The 12,500-nt window shown below is 40.6% G+C and overlaps 1 protein-coding gene and 1 long non-coding RNA gene across 2 annotated transcripts in view; one reads left to right on the top strand and one right to left on the bottom strand.

The window, feature by feature from the left end:
• Positions 1–12,500, top strand: part of LOC146075771 (uncharacterized) — a 190,645-nt gene that overhangs the window by 39,343 nt on the left and 138,802 nt on the right. The gene's annotated exons all lie outside the window — the stretch shown is intronic.
• Positions 7,629–8,676, bottom strand: LOC146075776 (uncharacterized). Its single transcript, XR_014473629.1, has 3 exons — positions 8,579–8,676; positions 8,201–8,480; positions 7,629–7,856 (listed from the first exon to the last, which is right to left on the bottom strand). It is a non-coding gene; the product is annotated as an uncharacterized LOC146075776 (long non-coding RNA).

The raw sequence follows: 12,500 nt of genomic DNA, 5'->3' as shown, positions 1-12,500 counted from the left end.
TTAAATACAATATTAGTGTCCGTGTGAATAAATATATATGTGCTTCCCACTTATAATGACCTATACATATGTGGGTATATACAATCGATGGTAGCTTAAATTTAAATTAGTGTTCCCTAAGGGGTTCCTTAATGAACCTATATGTAATAACCCCACTGGGGGGGGCAGAGCACACACGTGGGAACTGGGGGGGCAGTGCACTCACGGGGGAACTGGGGGGGGGGCAGCGCACACACGGGGGGCACTGAGGGGGACAGCACACACACGGGGGAACTGGGGGGGGGCAGAGCACACACGGTGGACACTGGGGGTGGTGGCAGAGCACACACAGGGTGCACTGGGGGGGGGGCAGAGCACACACTGGGTTACTGGGTGGGGGGACAGAGCACACACGGGGGCACTGGGGGTGGAGAGCGTGCACACAGGGACACTAGGTGGGACAGAGCACACACTGGGGCACTGGGGGTGGAGAGCGCGCACACAGGGACACTAGGTGGGACAGAGTGCACACGGGGGCACTGGGGGGAGAGCGCACACACGGGGGCACTGGGTACACACAGGGACAGTGGGGGGACGGATTTACCTGGGTGCAGCTGCTCCTCTGATGACAAGGGTGGCGAAGGCAACTCAAGTAAGTGCCTGAATCTGGTCCGCAGGCTGTGGAAGTTCCTCAGTCCTGGCGGTACCATGGGGGTGGTCAGCGTCTGTGCAGGAAATATAATAATAATATTAAAGGGCACAGCGTGCACACGGAGGATATATATATATATATTTATGGGAAGCGGTCATCTATTAGAATGAACTTAGGTCTACAGTCATTAGGTCGACCCCACTAGGTCGACTGGCAGGAAGGTCGACCTGACTTAAGTTCACATTTGCATAAAGGTCGACATGAGGAAGGTTGACTGGTCATAAGGTCGACATGGGGTTTTTCACTGTTTTTTGAGCCGACATGTGCCGACAGGCGGTATTTTATGCCCTACCATCCACTAGGGCAGGCATGTTCAACGTTGGCCCTCCAGTTGTTGTGAAACTACACATCCCAGCATGCTTTGCCACAGTTTTGCTATTAGAGAATGCTAAAACTATTGCAAAGCATGCTGGGATGTGTAGTTTCACAACATCTGTAGGGCCAACGTTGGACATGCCTGCACTAGGGCATGGAGGAGGTTATTAAAACTGTGGCAAGCGAAGCGAGCCACCGTGCCCGAAGCATTGCGAGCGATGCGAGGGTCCAATTCTCATTGCCAACTGTGTCCATGTCGACTGTGTTGACATTTGGATCAAAAACAGTGAAAAACCCATGTCGACCTTATGACCAGTCGACCTTCCACATGTCGACCTTTATGCAAATTCGACCTTAAGTCATGTCGACCTTGGCCCATGTCGACCTTAAGTCAGGTCGACCTTCCTGCCAGTCGACCTAGTGGGGTCGACCTAATGACTGTAGACCTAAGTTCATTCTGACAGATGTACCGATTCCATATATACATACACACACACACACACACATATATATATATATATATATATATATATATACACACACACACACACACACACACACACACATACATACATATATATATATATATATATATATAATTGGAAAGAAGGATGGTACTCAGGAGACTTTAAAATTCGTGCTGTATTTCAAGTGCAAACAAGAAGACCAACGTTTTGGGGTATGTACCCCTTTGTCAAGGTGCTAGTGAGAACAAAACAACTGTAAAGTGCTTACCTTATAAAGGAGTGAGTAGATTGGGGTTCGCGCCGTCCAGCGCCGATCACCTGTAGCCGCGCCGTCTCCCCGCCGGAAGGACAGGGGCTCTAACCGGACGATCGTCATCGCGTCTGCGTCCCGGAAGTAACTGTGTGGTACGCTAGCCGCGTGGTTGCCATGGGGACTGGTGTAAACTGTAGCTGCGGCTGGCGGACATCGGATGCTGAACTTGGCGAATCCCTTACAAAAACATAAAAACATTTGAATTACCAATCAAGGACTGTGTATCTGTTATGTGTACATACTGCACTTTTCATTTATAAATATGTGAGCAGACGTGTTTAAGTGGCCTGATGCCGAGATGATGTGACAGTGGAACAGGGACATGTTGTGTCATAGCTCCTGTTTGTGTGATCTACTAGTGGGTAGTGTTGCCTGCATCAATTTATAATGGTGCAATATGTGCTGTTTTAAACAGTGATGGTGGTTTTATGTGTCCGGGGAGTTTTTTTAAATATTTAAACTGCAGCCATTGGTCATCCGTGTGCTGCATCAAGGATCCTTTATTATTTATTTACATCTCTATATATATGTCGCAGCTTTTAGGATAATGGATAGTCTGTTGGGAGTTGGGGGTTCTATACATGTGTTTGTATCGGGGCAATGCAATTGTGAGAGCTTACTTGTACTTGAACACTCTCTGTTTTACTGCTGTGGGAGCTTCCGTGTATGGTATCTAGATCGGATGTGTCTCCGTGACATTTGTGCAATCATATTAAATACATTTCATAACACTTGGAAACAATGTAAAGGGATAGCAAGAGAATAGCGGAGAGGAAGAAAAAGTACACTCGAGTAACCCTGCCAGGGTCGTCCGAAGCAAGTCGGCCTCAACTAACTACCTGGTCGGGTAAGTACATTTTAAGACACTTGGAAACAATTGAAAGGGATAGTAAGGCAAGCGGAGAAGAAAAAAAGCACACTGGTAAGGCCCTATATGGGCTATGATCACTATCATGGTGCTGGACCATTTAGAGTATTTCATGTGAAAAAAATCTTCTAGAAGGTCCTATTTGTATTAGGATCAGCACCTCCGTGTTTGGTCGCAATGGCCGGGAAGTAAAGGCATGGCATGTTTGGATTACGCACAATACAAAACACTTAGAAAAAATTGAAAGGGATAGTAAGACAAGCGGAGAGGAAGAAAAAGCACACCCGCACGCCCTGTCTAAGGACTACAGCCAACATCAGGGTAATATATATATATCTATATATCTATATATATATATATATACACACACACACACACACATACATATATAAATACATATATACATACATATATATATATATATGAGTTGTAAAGGGCATGGACCTATGCGCCAAGTGTGATCAAAATAACGTCCACCAGTATGCAATACCCTTGTATAGCAACAAGGGAAGGGGGCACCAAAGTCACTTATGGACCTGCAGCTGCTTCACTCTCAGGAGGGAACTCTGGAATCCACAGAGACAGGCAAATCTAGAAGAGGGCAGAGAGAAGGCGCTTCATGGTGCAATATAATTTAAAAGATTTATTGGACAGATAACAAATCCAGGCAAGGCAAAATGAAGACTCGTACCACAAGTAAAAGCACTGTGGACTGAGTACCACACGATTTAAAACAATAGCCACAGGCTAAGCTGCTCACACATCTGCGCAGGAGCTGGATCCACCAGAAAAACCGCTATGCTGGCTTGCAGGGAGGTAGACAGGGGAAATCCACGGACCAAAACAGCTGATGTGAGGAGAGAGGGAGCGTCGTAGGCCACGCCCTGACGCGTTTCGTCACATAGACTTCGTCAGAGGGCCTCTGACTAAGTCTATGTGACGAAACGCGTCAGGGCGTGGCCTACGACGCTCCCTCTCTCCTCACATCAGCTGTTTTGGTCCGTGGATTTCCCCTGTCTACCTCCCTGCAAGCCAGCATAGCGGTTTTTCTGGTGGATCCAGCTCCTGCGCAGATGTGTGAGCAGCTTAGCCTGTGGCTATTGTTTTAAATCGTGTGGTACTCAGTCCACAGTGCTTTTACTTGTGGTACGAGTCTTCATTTTGCCTTGCCTGGATTTGTTATCTGTCCAATAAATCTTTTAAATTATATTGCACCATGAAGCGCCTTCTCTCTGCCCTCTTCTAGATAGATATATATATATATATATATATATATATATATATATATATATAATTTGTGTATACACACACACATATATATATATATATATATACACACACATATATATATATATATATATGAGATATATATTTTGTACCCAAAAGAGTGTATACATGACATAATGGGTTAACATATTAATATGACTGTGCCTATAGAGACCCCAGTGTTGCAGTTGCAATTAATTAAGAAAATAGAGATAAGAATTAACATGTAAAGAATAAGAGTAGGGGGTGTATCATACCCTAATAATATGCATGAAGATACTGTCTGCATCTAATGGGGTTTATAAAAAGGCCACAATGTCCACACCTTCATTGAGACCTTTGGGGGCTAAGGAATTCAAGGTATATATCCAATAGCTCTCTTTTTTAATCAGCTCGTGGTCTCTATTGCCTCCCCTGGGGTTCAGAGGTACCCTTTCAAGAATGGTGAATTTGAAGTTGTCTCTGGTCACGGTTGCATTGTGTTTGTCCAAATAATGGCGGGGTAGACTATGGACCTTCATCTTATTCCTGATATTCCTTACATGTTCCTGAATGCGTATCTTCGCTTGCCTGATGGTCTTACCTATATAATTTAAATTGCAGCTACATGTAATCATATAGACCACATGATCTGAATTACAAGTGACAGCTTCTTTGATGTTGTATGTTTTGCCATTGTTCTGGGTATGATGAAATTGGACTTTATCCAGATATTGGCAGCAGATACACTTATTACAGGGGGTGGTGCCTGGTTTTTTGCTTAGAAAATGCGAAATTGGGGGATTTGGATCGGGGGTCGGTTTTAGTTTACTGGGTGCCAGAATGGATTTAAGATTTTTGGCTTTGCGATATACCACATGAGGTCTTGGGGGAAGATGTTGCCCCAGTACTGGGTCCCGGAGTAGAGTGCCCCAATGTTTCTCTAGAATGTTCTTGATGATCCGGTTCTCGCAATTGAATTGGGTGACGAAAGGTCTACACTTTAGATCTTTTTTGGCTCTGTCGTTTTTTATGAGTAAACCATTCCTTTCTTTCAGTGAGGCTTTTTTCCTTGCTTCTTCTATAAATTCAGTTTTGTACCCCCTTTCTAGGAACCGATCTACAAGGAGCTGTGATTGGGACCAATATTCACTTTCCTCACTGCAATTCCGTTTGATCCTCAAGAATTGTGCGTACGGAACGCTATTCTTCCAGGCTGGGTAGTGGCAACTTGTAGAAGGTATAAAACTATTAGCATCGACAGTTTTAAAGTGTGTTCGAGTAATAATTTCCTCATCTGGTTTCCCCTCCAGTTCAAGATCGAGGAAATCTATTTTTGTTGAATGGATTTTATATGTAAATTTTAGATTGAGGTCATTATCATGGATGTATGTGATAAACTCAAGGATGCTGGATTCATCTCCGTGCCAAATGAATAGCAGGTCATCTATATATCTTTTATACATAATGATGTTATTTTCGAACCTAGAACCATAGATGTAACGTTCTTCCCAAGCCTTCATGTGTAGATTCGCATACGCTGGGGCAAATTTGAACTCGAAAAAATTATGTTTCAGTATATATTCTATACTGTTGAGGAGGAATGCAATTTCAGAGTCGGAATTCTTGGGGTCATCGTGTAGAATTTTGTCTATTGACTGTAGTCCTTTGTCATGTGGTATTGAGGAATATAACCCTTGCACATCAATGGTTAACCAACAGTGATCTCTTGACCAAATTTTTCCTTTTAGAAGACATAGGACTGAAGAACTATCATTCAGGTGAGACTCATTAAGTAGAACATATGGCTGCAGTTTCAAGTCCAAGTAGTGCGATAAGTTCGAGGTTAAAGAGTTGACACCTGCTATTATTGGGCGTCCAGGTGGATGTCTTGGGTCTTTATGAACTTTTGGAATGTGGTAAAATACCGGGAGAATTGGGTGTTTCATGTTCATATACTCGAACTCCTCCTGACATATGACACCTTTTTGGAGGCCAGAGGATAGAAGATTGACCAAATCCTTTTGGAATTCAATCGTTGGGTTGGATGGTAATTTCATATATGTGGTGTCGTCATTAAGAATTTTTTCAGCTTCAGAGAGATAACTGGCTTTGTCTTGCAGTACCACTGCTCCGCCTTTGTCGGCTGATTTTATGATCATGTTGTTGTCTTTCCCCAATGATTTAACCGCCTTACTTTCTTGGACATTCAGGTTCTTCGGGAAATGTTTTTTAAGCTGGATGGATCTGAAGTCATCTCTAACTGCTTCGAAAAATATATCGAGGTGGCTGCCTCTTGATTCCACTGGATAAAAGTGTGATGTGGGGGCTACTAGTGGTTTATCTTCTGATGTATTGATGGGTTTGGAAGGATTTTTCAAAAAGTGCCTCTGGACAGTGAGATTTCTGATGTACTTATTCAGGTCGATGAAGAGGTCAAAATGATTAAGGTGACTGTCTGGTGCGAACTTGAGGCCTTTGTTTAATACCGCATTCTCTGTTGGAGATAATTCTTTCGTTGAGAGATTGATGACTCCTGTCCCTGTGACAGTGGGATTGGTAGATTTTTTTTCTTTTTGGGGGAGTTTTTTTCCTCCTCTGGATCCTCGATATCTCCGTTCAGTCTGCGTTTTAGACCATGTGGGGAATCGAGTCTCACATGAAGTTCCTCTCTTACTGTGCGATGGGGGGGATCTGTATCCCGTCCTTCCTCTAAAAAATGTTGGTGCTGATTTCTGCGTGGGGAGGGGGATCTGAAACCATCTCTACGATTAGGATGAAGGCGATCATTGTGAGGGGGTATTCTCCCTCTCTGGAATCTATTGTAATTACGATCATTTCTATTGTCTTCATGATCTCTATAATCTTGTCTTCTTGGTCTCATTTGGTAGTGGTGTCTTAGATCATTATATTGGTTTTGATGGTTGTACCGAGGGCGGTACGTGTTGTTTTCCCTATCATTTAACCTGTAGGAATTATACTCCCTATCATTTGATCTGTAGGAATTGCGTCTCGGTTTATCCCATACAGGTATATTGTTGGTATCATGTCGGGTTTTTCTGAAGGGCAGATCCGAATTTTTAATTTCGTTGGGCCATATATGGATGTGTCCATTTACATAATCTTTTTTGTCTCTTGAAAACTTTTTTTGTTTTCTCTGGATTATGTCTTTTTCCAGGAGATCTAGTTTGGATTGGAGGTCTGTTATATCACGTTTGAAATCCTCACTTTCATCAAACTTAGATAAAAGGCCCTCTATTTTGCCCATTTCGCTCTCCAATGAAACAAGTTCCTTTTTCCTCTCGTTTACTAAAGATGTCATTAATTTAGCCGAACACTCATCTAGAATGGAATTCCATATTTTTAAAAATGATGGATTATCACTTCCATAGGTGGGCATCTTTTGGAGTCTCAAACCTCTAGGGATTCTTCCCACTTCAATATATTTTTCAAGTGTTACTATATCATAATAGCCTTTCAATTCCTTTGTGGCCAATTTTTCCAAGGCATTTAAATAACCATAATAGTCCTCTCCGTCATCCTCAGCGTCCAATCCTAAATCCTCATCAGCGAAGATGCTCTTCACATTGTAAGATCTTTTTGATCTATCTTTAAAAAGTGGCATTTGTACAGGTAGCAGCAGTCAGGGGTAAACTAACAGGAAATGGATAGTAAAGAAAAAGGTACCCAGACCGCGCTGTTTGCTAGTGGCAGCAACTCTGAGGGATCCTCTGTTAGACAGGAACCAAAGTAATAGAAATGAGATAGAAGGGAGTTCAGAGTGCGCCTCAAATTACAATCACAAATAATACTTCAATGAGTTACAATAAAATGTTTTTAAAAAAACAACTTTTATTCAAAAGTGTCTTCTGCAAGATGTCGGTAGCCCAACGCGTTTCGTCAAAAACTTGACTTCCTCAGGGGCATTATAGCAGATTTGTACAGACAGATTTCACACTGTGAATCATAATAAAATCAGTGTGATTTTACACATACATAAAATTAATACAATACAAAAATGTTTATATATATATATAAAACGAGAAGAGCATGATGAAGGGAAGGAGAAAAAATCAAGGACGAGGAGGATGAAGGAGAGGTCATTAAATAAGAATAATTTTTCTTAGGAGAGGTCTAATCAATATGACCACCAATACATAAACTGTAGTGCATAGAAAAAGGACCTTATTCAGGAAAAAAAGGTGATTAAAACCAGTAGTGTTGCCATTCAATAATTAATGGAGGAAAAAGAAAGAATAAGAACCCAGTGAGGAGTAATTAATTTGGATTATTAATCATACCGAAAGCAAATTTCGTGGATAGGATTCTTGCAATTAAGGGACCAGATTTCCCAAATGAAGAATCAACTCGCAATCCTAAGCAGAAAAATGATAGCCTTGCTGTAAAGGTGCATTGTAAACCTCAATTTTGACCGAGACAGGTGTTGGTAATTACATACCCCTGATGATCAGGTATAGCAATAAATACTGGCTGTTCAGTGTATTCCAAGTCAGGTGAGTTGGTTTTAGGGGGAATTGATTACCCCAAGTTTCCACAAAACAGGGTAACAGGAAAATCAGGCTATAAAATGAAAAACATATTGTCCCCTTTCAATACATGCATAGAAGATTTTCAAATATGTGACAGCATTCGAATTCATAATGATAGCAGGCACTTACCAAGCAGGAGCTAAACCGGATGTGGATACCAGGATTCCAAAGTGCTGAATGAAATCCTGAACTCCTCTCAGGTTATTTATGGGGCTAGCATGATTACATCACTTCCTGTGTGTGCAATTATCCTAAGTCTCAAAAAATGCTATAAAGCCACCCTTTGAGATGTGGAACTTAATTGGAGACATGAACCTCCTACTTATATTTATATCAGGAGTGTGAAACCCGTGAAAAAAAAATACATAAATAAATAATAAATAAAATGAAAAAAAAAATAAATAAATAAATAAATAAAAAAAAAAAAAAAAATAAAAAAAAAAAAAATAAAAAAAAAAACAAAAAAAATAAAAAAATCTTTTTTATAAAATGAAAAAAATATAAAAAAATAAAAAAAAAATAAAAAAAAAAAATAAAAAACAGCTATGGCTCGGTGTGACGCGCATAGCCTTCCATAACTTGAAAAAATAATAATCAAAATAGTGCTGACCACTGCTAAGGCCGCTATTAAATACAATATTAGTGTCCGTGTGAATAAATATATATGTGCTTCCCACTTATAATGACCTATACATATGTGGGTATATACAATCGATGGTAGCTTAAATTTAAATTAGTGTTCCCTAAGGGGTTCCTTAATGAACCTATATGTAATAACCCGTGAAGGGGAATGTGTAGTGTAAACAAATATTTTTAGAGAAAAAAATTGGAGTATAAAGAATTATTATATGTATAAGATATCATATAGATATCAAAAAATTATAAATATATAAGATATCATCTAGAGATCGATTACTGTCACATTTACATCAAAAAGAGTCAAGATCGTCAAAGACAGTTATTTTTGAACAAGTATTGGGTATCATCTAGAGAATAATTAATCATAATTACATAAAAAAACTAGAAAAAAATCGTCCAAGACAATTTAAATATTGTGAACGAAATAACGTATAAATTTTGTACCCAAAAGAGTGTATACATGACATAATGGGTTAACATATTAATATGACTGTGCCTATAGAGACCCCAGTGTTGCAGTTGCAATTAATTAAGAAAATAGAGATAAGAATTAACATGTAAAGAATAAGAGTAGGGGGTGTATCATACCCTAATAATATGCATGAAGATACTGTCTGCATCTAATGGGGTTTATAAAAAGGCCACAATGTCCACACCTTCATTGAGACCTTTGGGGGCTAAGGAATTCAAGGTATATATCCAATAGCTCTCTTTTTTAATCAGCTCGTGGTCTCTATTGCCTCCCCTGGGGTTCAGAGGTACCCTTTCAAGAATGGTGAATTTGAAGTTGTCTCTGGTCACGGTTGCATTGTGTTTGTCCAAATAATGGCGGGGTAGACTATGGACCTTCATCTTATTCCTGATATTCCTTACATGTTCCTGAATGCGTATCTTCGCTTGCCTGATGGTCTTACCTATATAATTTAAATTGCAGCTACATGTAATCATATAGACCACATGATCTGAATTACAAGTGACAGCTTCTTTGATGTTGTATGTTTTGCCATTGTTCTGGGTATGATGAAATTGGACTTTATCCAGATATTGGCAGCAGATACACTTATTACAGGGGGTGGTGCCTGGTTTTTTGCTTAGAAAATGCGAAATTGGGGGATTTGGATCGGGGGTCGGTTTTAGTTTACTGGGTGCCAGAATGGATTTAAGATTTTTGGCTTTGCGATATACCACATGAGGTCTTGGGGGAAGATGTTGCCCCAGTACTGGGTCCCGGAGTAGAGTGCCCCAATGTTTCTCTAGAATGTTCTTGATGATCCGGTTCTCGCAATTGAATTGGGTGACGAAAGGTCTACACTTTAGATCTTTTTTGGCTCTGTCGTTTTTTATGAGTAAACCATTCCTTTCTTTCAGTGAGGCTTTTTTCCTTGCTTCTTCTATAAATTCAGTTTTGTACCCCCTTTCTAGGAACCGATCTACAAGGAGCTGTGATTGGGACCAATATTCACTTTCCTCACTGCAATTCCGTTTGATCCTCAAGAATTGTGCGTACGGAACGCTATTCTTCCAGGCTGGGTAGTGGCAACTTGTAGAAGGTATAAAACTATTAGCATCGACAGTTTTAAAGTGTGTTCGAGTAATAATTTCCTCATCTGGTTTCCCCTCCAGTTCAAGATCGAGGAAATCTATTTTTGTTGAATGGATTTTATATGTAAATTTTAGATTGAGGTCATTATCATGGATGTATGTGATAAACTCAAGGATGCTGGATTCATCTCCGTGCCAAATGAATAGCAGGTCATCTATATATCTTTTATACATAATGATGTTATTTTCGAACCTAGAACCATAGATGTAACGTTCTTCCCAAGCCTTCATGTGTAGATTCGCATACGCTGGGGCAAATTTTGTCCCCATGGCTGTCCCCTGTTGTTGAAGGAAATATTCGCCATTGAACTCGAAAAAATTATGTTTCAGTATATATTCTATACTGTTGAGGAGGAATGCAATTTCAGAGTCGGAATTCTTGGGGTCATCGTGTAGAATTTTGTCTATTGACTGTAGTCCTTTGTCATGTGGTATTGAGGAATATAACCCTTGCACATCAATGGTTAACCAACAGTGATCTCTTGACCAAATTTTTCCTTTTAGAAGACATAGGACTGAAGAACTATCATTCAGGTGAGACTCATTAAGTAGAACATATGGCTGCAGTTTCAAGTCCAAGTAGTGCGATAAGTTCGAGGTTAAAGAGTTGACACCTGCTATTATTGGGCGTCCAGGTGGATGTCTTGGGTCTTTATGAACTTTTGGAATGTGGTAAAATACCGGGAGAATTGGGTGTTTCATGTTCATATAATCGAACTCCTCCTGACATATGACACCTTTTTGGAGGCCAGAGGATAGAAGATTGACCAAATCCTTTTGGAATTCAATCGTTGGGTTGGATGGTAATTTCATATATGTGGTGTCGTCATTAAGAATTTTTTCAGCTTCAGAGAGATAACTGGCTTTGTCTTGCAGTACCACTGCTCCGCCTTTGTCGGCTGATTTTATGATCATGTTGTTGTCTTTCCCCAATGATTTAACCGCCTTACTTTCTTGGACATTCAGGTTCTTCGGGAAATGTTTTTTAAGCTGGATGGATCTGAAGTCATCTCTAACTGCTTCGAAAAATATATCGAGGTGGCTGCCTCTTGATTCCACTGGATAAAAGTGTGATGTGGGGGCTACTAGTGGTTTATCTTCTGATGTATTGATGGGTTTGGAAGGATTTTTCAAAAAGTGCCTCTGGACAGTGAGATTTCTGATGTACTTATTCAGGTCGATGAAGAGGTCAAAATGATTAAGGTGACTGTCTGGTGCGAACTTGAGGCCTTTGTTTAATACCGCATTCTCTGTTGGAGATAATTCTTTCGTTGAGAGATTGATGACTCCTGTCCCTGTGACAGTGGGATTGGTAGATTTTTTTTCTTTTTGGGGGAGTTTTTTTCCTCCTCTGGATCCTCGATATCTCCGTTCAGTCTGCGTTTTAGACCATGTGGGGAATCGAGTCTCACATGAAGTTCCTCTCTTACTGTGCGATGGGGGGGATCTGTATCCCGTCCTTCCTCTAAAAAATGTTGGTGCTGATTTCTGCGTGGGGAGGGGGATCTGAAACCATCTCTACGATTAGGATGAAGGCGATCATTGTGAGGGGGTATTCTCCCTCTCTGGAATCTATTGTAATTACGATCATTTCTATTGTCTTCATGATCTCTATAATCTTGTCTTCTTGGTCTCATTTGGTAGTGGTGTCTTAGATCATTATATTGGTTTTGATGGTTGTACCGAGGGCGGTACGTGTTGTTTTCCCTATCATTTAACCTGTAGGAATTATACTCCCTATCATTTGATCTGTAGGAATTGCGTCTCGGTTTATCCCATACAGGTATATTGTTGGTATCATGTCGGGTTT

Source organism: Crinia signifera, chromosome 4 (genome assembly GCF_055691185.1).
Source record: "Crinia signifera chromosome 4, ASM5569118v1, whole genome shotgun sequence".
Classification (NCBI taxonomy): domain Eukaryota; kingdom Metazoa; phylum Chordata; class Amphibia; order Anura; family Myobatrachidae; genus Crinia; species Crinia signifera.
The sequence above is the reverse complement of the archived record's forward strand: the minus strand, read 5'-3'. Positions and strand labels throughout refer to the sequence as shown.